This window comes from Durio zibethinus, chromosome 20 (assembly GCF_047325235.1).
Source record: "Durio zibethinus cultivar Kanyao isolate XHJ-2024 chromosome 20, ASM4732523v1, whole genome shotgun sequence".
Lineage (NCBI taxonomy): Eukaryota > Viridiplantae > Streptophyta > Magnoliopsida > Malvales > Malvaceae > Durio > Durio zibethinus.
The window spans coordinates 1,980,387-1,993,617 of record NC_143181.1 but is presented as its reverse complement, the minus strand read 5'-3'; the positions used below and the strand labels follow the sequence as shown (position 1 = coordinate 1,993,617).

General features: G+C 35.1%; 2 pseudogenes across 2 annotated transcripts; one reads left to right on the top strand and one right to left on the bottom strand.

Annotated features, from left to right (window-relative positions):
* Positions 1-116: 116 nt before the first annotated feature.
* LOC111315396 (protein JINGUBANG pseudogene) lies at positions 117-2,077 on the bottom strand (annotated as a pseudogene). The gene has a single exon (XR_016330653.1). The product of XR_016330653.1 is annotated as a protein JINGUBANG pseudogene (transcript).
* Positions 2,078-8,475: 6,398 nt separating this feature from the next.
* Positions 8,476-12,301, top strand: LOC111315388 (wall-associated receptor kinase-like 14; annotated as a pseudogene). Its single transcript, XR_016330621.1, has 3 exons — positions 8,476-9,382; positions 10,365-10,442; positions 10,598-12,301. The product of XR_016330621.1 is annotated as a wall-associated receptor kinase-like 14 (transcript).
* The last annotated feature ends 930 nt before the right edge of the window (positions 12,302-13,231 follow it).

Genomic DNA, 13,231 nt, shown 5'->3' with positions numbered 1-13,231 from the left:
AACCATACAAGAACAGCAGATGAAGGAAAAGAGAAAGGAACCTTTGCCAGGAAGAACGAAAGGTGACTGGTCTGTATGATTCAGCTTCATTGTCACATTCAGGCTATTGATGAAAATTTTGGCTGGGACATTACTATAAAATTTATTTGCAAACAGTGATTTCAAAACAGATATGATTGTAATCCCGGAGGGATATCTATGTTTAGAATTATGGGTCTCCACTATCCAGGATGTTGGATGAGTACACCATCTTCCCTGAAGATTTGACAGATATAAATAAAAGAAAAGAAATTTTATTTAAGAAAGCTTTATTTGTCTCCAATTTCGTAGTAGCCAATTCGTCAAGTCCATGACATGACAACATGTAATCACAAAATGGTTCCTTCCCTCTCTGATAGGCAAACCCCAGCAGCCAACATATACTACAAGGAACATTCTCCTCAATTACACGTGTCAAACTTATTAGAAAACATGTAGACGTGGCATCATAAGATTATATCAGAATACCAAAATGGAAGAACCAAAATTCTTTCGGATCAATACCTCCCATGCTGGCTGGTTCTGCTGGTGGACGAATAGCTCCCATCAGATGGGAAAGACTCCCTATCATAACTTCCCTGCTGCTGATTCTGCTGCATCTCTGCCACCTGAGCAAACTCCGAAACGCTCCATACCTTCACGGACTTATCAAGGCTCCCACTGTACACAATCCACCGCTGCTCTTTCCCTGATTCTTGATCCTTTTCCACAGCCAAGCACTTCACAGGCCCCGTGTGTCCTGTTAGCACCGAAAGGCAGGTGTGGATGTTACCGTCCCTACGCCAAACACATATAGTCTTATCAGCTGATCCGCTAAAAACCAAATTCCCCGCCGTCTCAAGGCAAAGAATCGCCAGCTTGTGCCCTTTAAGGACCCCGCCATGGGATAATTGCTTTTCAAGTTCCCAGAAGTTGATCAGACCGTCACTGGAGCCACAGTACAGTACTGAACCAGGGGTGTTAATTGCTAAAGCTGTAACCGCACATTCTTGTTGTAAAAGAGTTTGAGCCAACGTATGCTTTGTTCCTTTCCGCACCTGTTCCGGCCTATTCCACACTTTAACGGTTCCATCTGCTGAGCCAGTAAAAACCATTCCACCCAAGCTCGAAACAACAGAGTTAACAGCGTCATCATGTGCATGAATTGATTCGATACATTTGGAATCAGAAATTCTCCAAACCTTAAAGGTTCTGTCCCAAGAAGCAGAGTAAAGAAGACCTTGTTCCTCGTTCAAGCTCAAACAAGACACCGCATCCGAGTGTTTGATCCATAAAGAGCGTTTACGCTTCACTTCCACGTAATTGCTTGGTTTAATGGAACTTTTAAGGATATCTTTGAGAGTTGGCAAAGTTCCAGCCCGTTTATGAACGCTAGGGTTCTTAGGAGAGATTTTCCAAACACGAATCTTCCCATCTTGATGACCAGTAAAAATCCTTTCACCTGATATCACAATGGCCTTAACCAAACCACTGTTTGATTTGAAAGCGGTAAATTCTTTAAGATTCTTCCACACACGAATGTTCTTGCTATCAGAGCCAGTGTAAAGGAGATCCTTTGAGGATGCTAAGGAATAAATATGGCCCTCTTCACGTTCAAGAGACCCGATGAGACTGTTCGCTGGAACGTTGTCGTCTTCAAAAGGGATCGATAAAGATTTGTTGAAGGGAGTGGTTTGGTTCCATGGTGACATGGTCATCGGTGAGCCTTCACAGCTCACCCTGTTGGCTTCAAAGGCAGGGCCATTAGCTGATGCGCTGCTGTAACGAAGGCACAAATCATCTTCACTCACAGGAGCAGTCATGGACATGTTAGGATCGGAATGCATAATGTTGCCAAAATTGGATCTTCGAATGCTATCAGCCTCTGCAAACATTGTGCCCCTTCCTCCGTTTCTCATTCCAATCCCAAAGAAAATGAAAAGAAAAAAATTGAATATAATAATCAAACTACCAAAGACCAAAAAACTAAACCAAAATCTAAATATAGAAAAACAAATAAGAGAAGATGGACAGGAGAGATTTGAGGGTTCAGAGACTATATCAGAAAAACAAAGTCAGGGGTGGGGAGAGGATATAGAAATGGTTGCATTTTACACTGCATGCATATATACATATATTGCAAATATAGAAGTTGGATTGGAACGGTTCAGGAAATTTGGAGTTATCAGATTTTGACAAGTGTTCGGACCAAAATGCCAACGTGCTTGGTGGTTTTATTAGTTGCTATTTGGATTGTTACTCTTTATACGGTGGTTGGTTTAATTTTTATTTTAAGATTCTTTTCGGTATTCAATTGATTTATATGATTATTTTAAAAGGTGATATATATTAAATAATTTTAAATTTTAATATTTAATATTTGTAATTGATTTTTTTATTTTTAATTTGCAAACTCTTTTATAAAAAGAAATACAATATTAAGTTCTATTATTTTTAAATTTTTGTAATATTTAAGAAATTAGCTAGACGAGCCATTGCTTGACGTTGTTTTATTTATTTGGGATATACAGTTTGCTGAACCAAACTAAGACGTTAAGGTTTCCATCATTATAAGTCTTCATATTGAGTATGAGGCAATGAAAAATAATTGGAGCACTTCGTCCCCTTTGTTTCCTTCTTTTGGCTATGGTAGTGAGTGGCATCAACCGTTAGACAGGTAAAAGTAAATTTTTGAAGGTAAAAAAAAAAAAAAAAGTGACACTGTTGGATTAACTGAGTGAAGGAGGGAAATGGGGAAATTCAATAATTTACAATGATTCTATTTTTCAATCTTTGGATATACAATTCAAAGGCAAAACTAAAGCGCAAGGCCCGTATGCCCTGCAAAGTTATAGTTACAGAGAATAGCTTAAAAGATAAAAGACAACGTATACAAATACTGGGTTTTGCTATTTGTTAATTTGGCCGTTTAGGTAACTAATGGTGAGGTTTACATAGTAGAGGGTGATGGGTGTCCACTGTCCAGCGTTCACAAATTCTAGGTACCGTTAACCCCATCACAAAATCCAGCCACTATATATATATACACTTTTTATAGCAGCAAAATTGCTGAAGTCTGAAGAACATGTTGCATTGAAGATTTGTTTCCAGCTTTCTGCTGATGTTTGAAGTGTAATGGCACCCACATATGTCGTGTTCACAAGAAACCTTGAAAGAAGGGAACCGCCATTTCCCCCAATTATTGGGCAATCAGGGTTCCATTGGATATTAGACAAAATAATCACCAATCAAATCAGCACTTTCATTTGTACTCAACTTAGCGATTGAAGAGGGGATTGACAAATTGTAGCTCCAGAGGAAAACTGATTAAAGGAGAGTATATCACTGTAACATGGCAAAAGAAGTGGAAAAATTGATCAGGCTGTCATTGAGTATACTTTTGCCAATTTCTCGTGCCCTTTTCCAACTTCCGACTGAATCAGATGCACTCCTGAATGAAGAATTTAGAACCAATGAACAATCGTTTGTCAAAATCATGGTAAAACACGGGCTTTGTAAATCCCCTGGCACCTAGATAAGCGAAGAGATGGGAAGAAAATGTGTTACAGCTTTCGCCAAAAATGAAAGAAAATGACGAAACAACAAAAAACCCTCTTGAATTGTGACAGGTGTTATCCAACAAGACGAACAGTGAATGCCAAGTACAAAGGACAAAAGTATAGTTGTTGTTTCAATTTCATTTTCCTGCAACCTTGACCATGTCACCTGGTGCTCTTATCTCTGCTACTAGTCTACGACTTATAGGTTGGGGACCAACCAACCGGCCACAGTTCTATGGCCACTTGTCCCGCGGTACATAAAAGCATGGCAGTGGAAAGTATTAATGGTACAGAACCAAACTACTCGTGCCGCGATGATTGTCTCACCGGACAGGTCGCCAATCATGGAAAAGGGTTATGTCAAAGAATTATCCAATTTTCTTGCAAACTAGATATGTTACGACCTACTGGCTACGCATCAACTAGGATAATCCCAGGTGTGGAAACCCAATTCAAACGTAAAGTCCATTTTGCTATAATCACAAATGATAGTACTAATTTTCTATAAATTTCTAGACATAGGAACAATAATCAATTAGTTTTATCTTTAATTGTTTACAGCAAGATGTTTTGCCTGATTTATCCTAGACAAGAATAAAAATGAGCATTACTTCAGCGCCAGGTGATATATGACAATCAATCAATTCAGAGGAAGAACCAAAAAAAGCAAGTAAAATATTTCTGAAATCAAATTTCGCAGTTAATTTATATTTGATAATTATTGATGTATAAATTTTATATATCATCAATAAATAAAATGATAATTTTTATTAATAAGTAAATCATATTTTAATTCATTAATAATATATAAAATTGATACATTAACAGTGAATCAAATATAAATTTTTCTTTTAATTTTCATTCAAATTTCAGTTTTTCTAATACTAATTCTAGAGGAAATTGTTGTTGCCAAACAAAAAATACAGTATCTTATCTATCGGCTGTCGTTGGACCTTGGCTGAGGAACTGCAATGTTTATTTGTTAGAAAGGGCCCTTCTTTCAGGGCCAAGCCTGTCCAAACTTTCCACTGCATTTCTTTCTTTAAACGCAAAGCTTGCCTAGTAGGCTGGGCTAAACCGAGAGAGCCAGCTTAATTTCGATTTCCTGCCTTGATAGGGCCCAAATCTAAAAATCAAATGCTTTATATAGCTCAGTTCTTACTGAGCGAAAATAAGTAATACTGTTTATGACTATTGATCAGCATCATGCCCCAAAGGAATAATCGTGTTTAATGATGCTCACATATAGATTAATATTTTTCTTATAAGCTTGAACTTTAGATAAAAGAAAAGCAGAAATTTAATGGGTTTGAGCATTTAAAAATATAGCAAGTACTAAATACAAGGATATGACAAAACTTTTGGGAAGGGGTCATCTTTTAATACAAAAATTTATCAACAGAGTTGAAAATCTTGGCCTAGATATGGTATCTTATGCTGGAATTTATCGTCTTTAGATTCCTAGCTTGATACGAGGCATTTACTCCAACTACAATTTACTACAAGCAGTCCTTTCTCTGATTTCAATTACTTTACATTTAGTTTTGTTCAGAGACGTTGACAGATTAAACAACGTCGGCATGACGTTGACTTTGGAGCATGTAATGTAAACATGCATGGTGTAATTTCACATCAAGTATTTATTGGAGTTGTTTGGGATATAAATATTTATATAATCTTTAATTTATAAAATATATTTTTTTAGTTAAAATTATAAAATTTAATAAAATTAAAAAAAATAATATATCGTAAGTTAATGTAAATTATAATATTTTGTATCAAAAGTTGACTATAAAATACTAATAATATATTATTGAATATTATCTTATTAAAATGAAAAATGATGTCATAATCTTAAAGAGATATCATGAATCACATTAATTATATATTAAAATTAGTATTATGATATAAATATTTATATTATTTTTAATTTGTGAAAAAAATTTTATTAAAATAAAATTAAAATAAATAATATCTTATAAATTAATATTAATATGTACCGTGATGACATGATATCAATTTTGCGTATAGTTAGTATTTCACGTTTGGAAGCAACAATATTGTTTCAGAAATAAAATTGGCCACAGAAAATAGATTAAATATCATGTAACCGCGTCTTCCGTGCCAAGATCCAGTGTGTGTTCACATCTTTAGAGCTGAGATTATGGACGTCCACTAGGACGATAGACCCACTGATGATTTGATTGCAAAGATTGGACAGCTAATGATTTTTACATAATATTTCATGACCAAAAAAAAAGAAAGGTGAAGAATATGAATGATGAGAGTATAGTTTTGTTGTGGTGATCTAACATTTTTGCTGTCAATGTCACAAATATCAGTATCGCTTGGCTTTCCTGTTTTCCTGCTTTGAGGTTCATTGGCCTATGTTCCCCACTTCACCTCAAGAATTGGAACTCGATCGAGAGCAGCAAAAGGGTGTTTCACTTTTCATTTTTTTAATCAAAAGCTTTTGCTATAATGTTTTGCAGGCGTACCTCACTTTTTATGCATGATAATGATGAGACACCTCCCCAAATTTCAGGCTTCGGGATTTAAAACATTGCAAATATCTATAATGATTGAATAAAATATAGCGGATCTAATTAATTATGACAATTTGTAGAGTTAAAAATAAAGCAGAAGAGCCAAGGAAACAAAGTTTTCTTAACCCATAATGATTATTATCATTATTTACTGGAAGAATATATATATATAAATCAAAATTTATGAAAATAAATTGTATTTATCAATGTAAAGTTAAACTCTTGAACTTAATTTATCGCTTTAGAAGAGAATTATGAATTCTAAAATTATTTAGTTTTTACGAATTAAATTTCATGAATGGAGAAATTTTTTGAGAGCATGAATACCCAAAATTAACTTTCTTTGGATCAATAATTTTGTAAAATATTAATTTTTTTATCAATAATTTGACTTATGATTTAATTAAGATTTAAATTATTTTTTATTTTTTTAATTAGAACAATTTCATGAACTGAACTTTGTTATTAAGTTATTGCTCCTTTCATTAAATAATGTAATAGAAATCATAGAGTGCATTACTAGATTTTAATTATCCAAAAATATAACCCTTTTATGGGTATAATGTACCATCAACGTTTACTTTGGAAAATCCAATGCAAGACGACTAGAATAAAAGAAAAGGGGAAGGAAAGCAGAGCCGAGCAAGGCTTAGATTGCAATCTTATCGTCTCATCTTGACTCGTGGCCGTATCTTATTGACTTATTTCCACGGAATAAATGATCATGGGTTATTTCTTATGTCGTTCAAGTGGGAAGGTCCCGCACAACCAACCCACCCAGAATGACAATAGTTAATATTTTTGACCTAGTGCCTGTTTGGAGGTGAAATGTAGTTAAATTCACCGTAGTATAAATAGAATACAATATTAATTTCAATAAAATTTATTTATTATTAATATTTTTTAATTATAAATATAATAATTTTTATTACTGTTTTTAATTTCATCGTAATCAATATCATCATAATCAATTTCATCATTTATCTAAATTAAACTTTAATTGATAATATTTTAGATCAAATTTTAACATCTCTTAATCGTGCTTTTCTGTGCTATAGGTCTAATTACTATCTCACCATCCGGTTAAATCCCAGTTTTAAAACTACCCAAAATCCTTATACAGACTTTTAATTTTATAAAAGAATTAAACATTCCCCCAAATTGCAATATAACCAGAAATTTCTGAAAAAAAAAAAAAAACAAAGAGAAGTAAAGCAATAGCACCCAAATTTGACTTTGCATTTGGTAGTGAACCATAATTACTCAACTCATGTTTTGATGATCCAGTATGTTATTTTCATTCGTACAACTCTTCTTCTTCTTATCCTTCTTTTTATTGCACCAAATATATCTTACCTGGGATGAGATAGATTTTAATTTTAATGATTTTAGAACATTATGGAGTATGCACAACAGCAGACATAGAATGCAAGTTGTGAATCCAACACAACTGCATTACACTTTTCTGTCACTTGTTTTAACATGTCAGGATTTTATTTCAGTAGTTTCAGGAAGGATTGAAACATAGAAACATTATATCAAAGAAAATGTAAATGTTAATTACCAATTAGATCCTGCATTGACCCATTTTATTGTAATTTTCTTTCTTTTTAATGGGTTTTCACTTTAACTTCTAACAAGATAATCTTATCTGAGAAAGAAAGCTCATCAAGTAAAAGCCAAATTGCTTGTAGCCGCCTAGGAGAGAAATTTCTGAGCAAGCATCTCTGGTCTTGTCCTCATCCTCCTGCCAAGTTAACTTTCGTATGATGCTTTGGTCTCTTGAAGGAAAAAAGTTACTTTTAAAGGTGGTTTTATCCCATGGAATTAGAACAATAAAAAGAATTGTTTATTTGTGTATTTATATCATATAAAATATTAAAATTTATATATTTTTATTATATTTTATATAAAAATTATTTATCAATATAAAAATATAAAATATAATTTTTTAATTTTATTAAATCTATATATATTTATTATTAAAATTTTAAATAATATTAATTTTGTGTATTTGTTTCATATTATGCTCATGTTGTATTATTATATTATATTTTATATTTTAGATTGTCCACTCTAGCAATAAGATAAAAGTAGTGTGAAAACAAAGAAAAAAAAAAAAAGAGCTGTTAGATGATTTCTCACTCTACTCAATGATGAATACCATTTCCATAGTTTTATCCTTTTCTCGAAGTCTATTTTAGTCAGTATCAAAACTCAAGACGGTTAGTAGTGTTTCTTTTGCATTCTGACTGTGCAACTGTTGATCATTTTTGGAAAGATCACACCAAATTTTTTCTGACAAGGAACTACATAAATTCCTAGTACTCAACCAAGTCTAATTCTTTCTTAGATAAGTGCATCATATCTTATTCTTATATTCCAGACAGGAACAAGACCAGGGTACCTGAGAAAGAAGAGAGAATTTCGCTTCTTTTTCAAGAAAACTCTGTTCAAGTGCCAACAACAAAGAAATGATCTCAACAAGCAGAGAATTCCTACTTCTTTGATCAATTTACCTTTGCTTTACAAGTTTCTATCTGCAAAACATGATTCTCAAAGAACCAATCCTTTTGTTCATAGCAATCTTTCTACTTTTATTAATCATAGCTCAATCATCCAAGTGCAACCGATCATGTGGCGACAAGCTTGTTCCTTACCCATTTGGATTCTCTGCCGGCTGCCGAATCCCTCTAAACTGCAGCTCAAATAGCCAACAGCATTTTGCAGGTTTTCCAATCCTTACCATAGATGCTGATCACATAAAAATCAGTATTGAAGCCACTTGCAACCGTCCACTCCATGCCCTTCACCGTCTCTATGGCCCCAACTACGCCCCAACATCCAGAAACGCAATTCTACTGCAAAACTGCAGCTTGCCAGCGCCATGCATGATACCATCAACTATGGTTTACACTCATTTTGAAGCCCTTGCTTGCTCTCCTAATAGCAGCAATATAAGTTGCTATTTTGAAAACAAAACTAATGGTTTCGTTGATTACAACAACTTGACTCGAACCAACTGCAAGTCTTTTTTATCATCCATATCAGCAGAATCTTTCAATGAATCAGGAGTCCTGGAGATCCAGGTGGTTGAGCTAGGGTGGTGGTTTGAAGGACGGTGCTCTGACTTTTGTTCTGATAATGCAATTTGTGATGATATTGTTTCACCCTTAAATGGACGGCCAGGATTCAATTGCAGGTGCAAACAAGGGTTCATAGGTGATGGATATCGTGCCGGCGACGGTTGCCGGAAAGGTCAGTTCTTCTTCACCGAATTTCTTTGAAATTCTACTTTAATTATTAAAGTTAAATAATTATATCTTTGCAATTAAAAGTTAAAACCACGTCTTTGTATTTAATGCCAACAGTAAGCATTAAGTGATTTACTTCAGCAGTTTTTTCAACATTTTTGGTAATTTAAATTGCTCTAACATTGTTGCAAAATTAAGTATTGAACAAGATGAAATGGGCTTAGAAAACAAAATAATTTTGAAGAATTTGTCTACAGTTTTCATCAGCCAATAGAAGTAGATTCAAGTGAACAATTAATGCTGGCAAAGCTTTGTCAACTTTGCAACAACAATTAGTCATAGCAGACTGAAAGGACACATCCTGCAAAATATAGTTTTCTGTGGTTTACATGTGTTTTTTGTTGAATAGAGAAGGGCTAGTCAAACCTTACCATTTAGCCCAAAAGGAACCAAATTTCTTTAATCATTTAGCAAGTCGATAGATGAAGATCTTTTCCAATCGTTTTTCTATTTGTCCGGTGCAAAATGCAAAACACAAGATGTGTTAGTAAGATCATAGAATTCACCGGGAATGACTAGTTTCACCTAACGCAATTAAGGGACCCCCTGGTACTGCATCAGACCTCTGACAGATGGAATCTAAAACATTTTAGTTTATCACGGAAGAAAGAACTATCATTAGATGTGTTAGAAAGAAATAAACGAATTGAATATGTATAGAGGCAAAAGAGAAGATTGATGGATTTGGAATAAAAGCAATTAAGTTAGAACCTAATCATAATTGCAGATGATTTTGTTAAACCAAGCTGCTTTGCTTCAGCGAGACCAGACAGCTCCCTGGAGTATCCTAATCAAGATGTTTCTAAAAGTTTTCTTTAAATGAGAATGTTCTTTTCTGTTTAAAATTATGTATTACGCACAAACTACAAACTTCTTCTGTCTAACAATTTGTTTTTATGCGTTTGTTGACATGGAAAACTGAACAGCATCGTCAGATTGCAACCCTGCAAGATACATTTCTGGCAAATGTGGAGGAACGACTAGAGTCGCTGTTTTTGTTGGAGGTAATCATAAATTAATATAAAACATGCCGGTGGCTTCAAACCAGTGAAGATGACTTGATGATTTAATATTTATCACATTACTCATATAACAATTAAAAATTGGAATTAGTGTATCCTATATATGCAGCACTAATATTGGAGTTTATTTTTCTCAGGCATTGCAGCTGGAGCTTCTTTAATGATCTGTGCAGTTCTAATATGCTGCTTTATACAGAGGCAATCCAATGCAAAAACCAGAAACAATACAAAGCGCTTCCTATCTGAAGCCTCAGACATCAGCATTCCAATTTATACATACAAAGAAATAGAGAAAGCTACAAATGGTTTCTCAGAGAAACAAAGGCTTGGAACTGGGGCCTTTGGAACTGTCTATGCAGGAAAACTTCATAACAATTCATGGGTTGCTATTAAAAGAATCAAGCAGAGAGACACTGATTGGCAAGTAAGGAATGAAATCAAGCTAATTTCATCTGTCAGCCACCCAAATCTAGTGCGCCTCTTGGGTTGCTCCATAGAAAATGGTGAACAAATACTTGTGTATGAGTTTATGCCTAATGGAACATTATGCCAGCATTTACAAAGAGAGAGAGGTGATGAACTTGCCTGGCCAGTTCGCCTTACAATTGCTGCTGAAACTGCACAAGCCATTGCTCATCTGCACTCTGCTATAGATCCCCCAATATACCACAGAGACATCAAGTCTAGCAACATACTCCTTGATTACAATTTCGGGTCCAAAGTAGCAGATTTTGGTCTTTCTAGACTTGGAAGGACTGAAATATCCCACATCTCAACAGCCCCTCAAGGAACTCCAGGATACCTTGATCCTCAGTACCATCAAAACTTCCATCTTTCAGACAAAAGCGATGTTTATAGTTTTGGGGTAGTTCTCATTGAGATCATAACAGCATTAAAAGTGGTGGACTTTTCTAGGCCTCCAAATGCAGTTAATTTGGCAGCTGTTGCTATTGACAGAATTAGCAAGGGGCGTTTAGATGAGATCATTGACCCATTACTAGAGCCAAATAGTGATTCTTGGACATTATCTTCAATCTACAAGGTGGCAGAGCTCGCTTTTAGATGCTTATCATTTCACAGGGACATGAGACCTACAATGATAGAAGTAGCAGCAGAATTGGAAAAAATCAGGCTAAGTAGATGGGTTTCTGCAGAAGAAATTACTTGTGCAGCTTCATCAGAGGTATCTCCTTGCTCTTCCTCATCCAATCTAAGCGAGCAACCACTGAGCATGGCCGTTAATAAGAAGTTTGGACTGGAAAATAGAGGCCTATTTATGCTTCAGATGACTAATGTTGGCTCTGTGAACTTGATGAAAAAATTGAAGGATAATTCACAAGTTTCAGTCCAAGGCCCATGGTTGAGTGAACAAAGCTTTCATCGGGCAGTTTGCTGAGCAATGCAACCCATTAACCAGAAGCCACTCTTTCTCCAGATTTCAACTTCAGCTCGGCCTGTTATTACTTTGGTGTCATCAATGCAGTACCAGAGTTTTGTCCCTCTTCATAGTTTCTAAGAGCTCCCTACCTCGTGTATGTATTTATCGACACGAATTAAAATGTTCCCATTAATGTCTTTTTCTGCCTTTAGTGTATCACAATACTGTCATCGGGACTTGTTGACACGAAAATTCGGTGACAGACGAAAAGAGTACAGCTAAAACAAACAGGCAGGCGTGATCAAAACCTTGTATAAATTGTTGGGCCCTGTTATAAAAAATCAGCCTCAGCCTTTATAATGTTTGGGGAAATAGTGGAGCAAGGCCTGAACAGTTGTTACCCCTACATTGTTGTAAGTAAACCCATATAATAATCTAATCAAAGGGCCTAGTTTGTTTGTCAGTTTTTGTAGAACGGCTAACCCAACTCTGCAACTGAAAAACCACCTCGTTCCTTGGGCGTACTTGTGGGGTTTAAGAGGTGCTGTTACAACCAGCAACTTAATCGAACTAAAACCCTTAAAAAATTGGAACTGCAATCCTTTTTTCTCGGATTTCCTGTCCCAAAGTTCAAATCGTCCAATCATCGTCGCTAATCTCATCAATCCGTAAGTAAATCTCTCCTAAATTTCGCTCAAGTTTGTAACCTTTTTAAGTAAATCATGCGAATTCCCCTCCGAAAGCCAAGAAACCAAAGTACAAAGGACGGTGCAGATGTATCTGGATCGTTGGGGGTTAAGTAAGACATTTCACTTGCTGACTTCGGGACTATTTTGTACTTTCAGTTGATAGCAGAGAAGCCCTAACTTCTATGCCCCTAATGGAGTATAGAGTATGGACTAGGTATAAAGCTAACTGATGAAAAACACTGAAAATAAAAACATCTGGAAGTGCATCAATTAGCTGCTTCGGCTGCATTTTATTTACAGTGTAGGTGATTGATGGGAGCAATTGGTGGGTTTTTTCTACGATGCGTGTTTTGTTTGATTTCCAAGAAATTTTATGAAATGAAGAGAAAAATAAAAGCTTTTCCTAATGAAACCATGTCTTGTACTGAAAAATGTGAAGAATAGAGTTCTAAGTTTTTAACCTTGTTCTTTCTCTATTCATGTGTGTCTGCAGATTAGATTTATGGGTTTGAATTGCACAAGCAGATAAGATTTTAGATTACAGGAATTTGCAGCGATGATAATATCAAACACCTCTTATTTTCTGAGGCCTTTCCTGTGATAGAGTCTCAAGCACTTTTGAGCCGCATCTTAATCGCAAAGAAAGTTTGTCTATGTGATTTTCTCAATTTCTGAGGCACGTTCATTTTTAATTAATCCCCTGA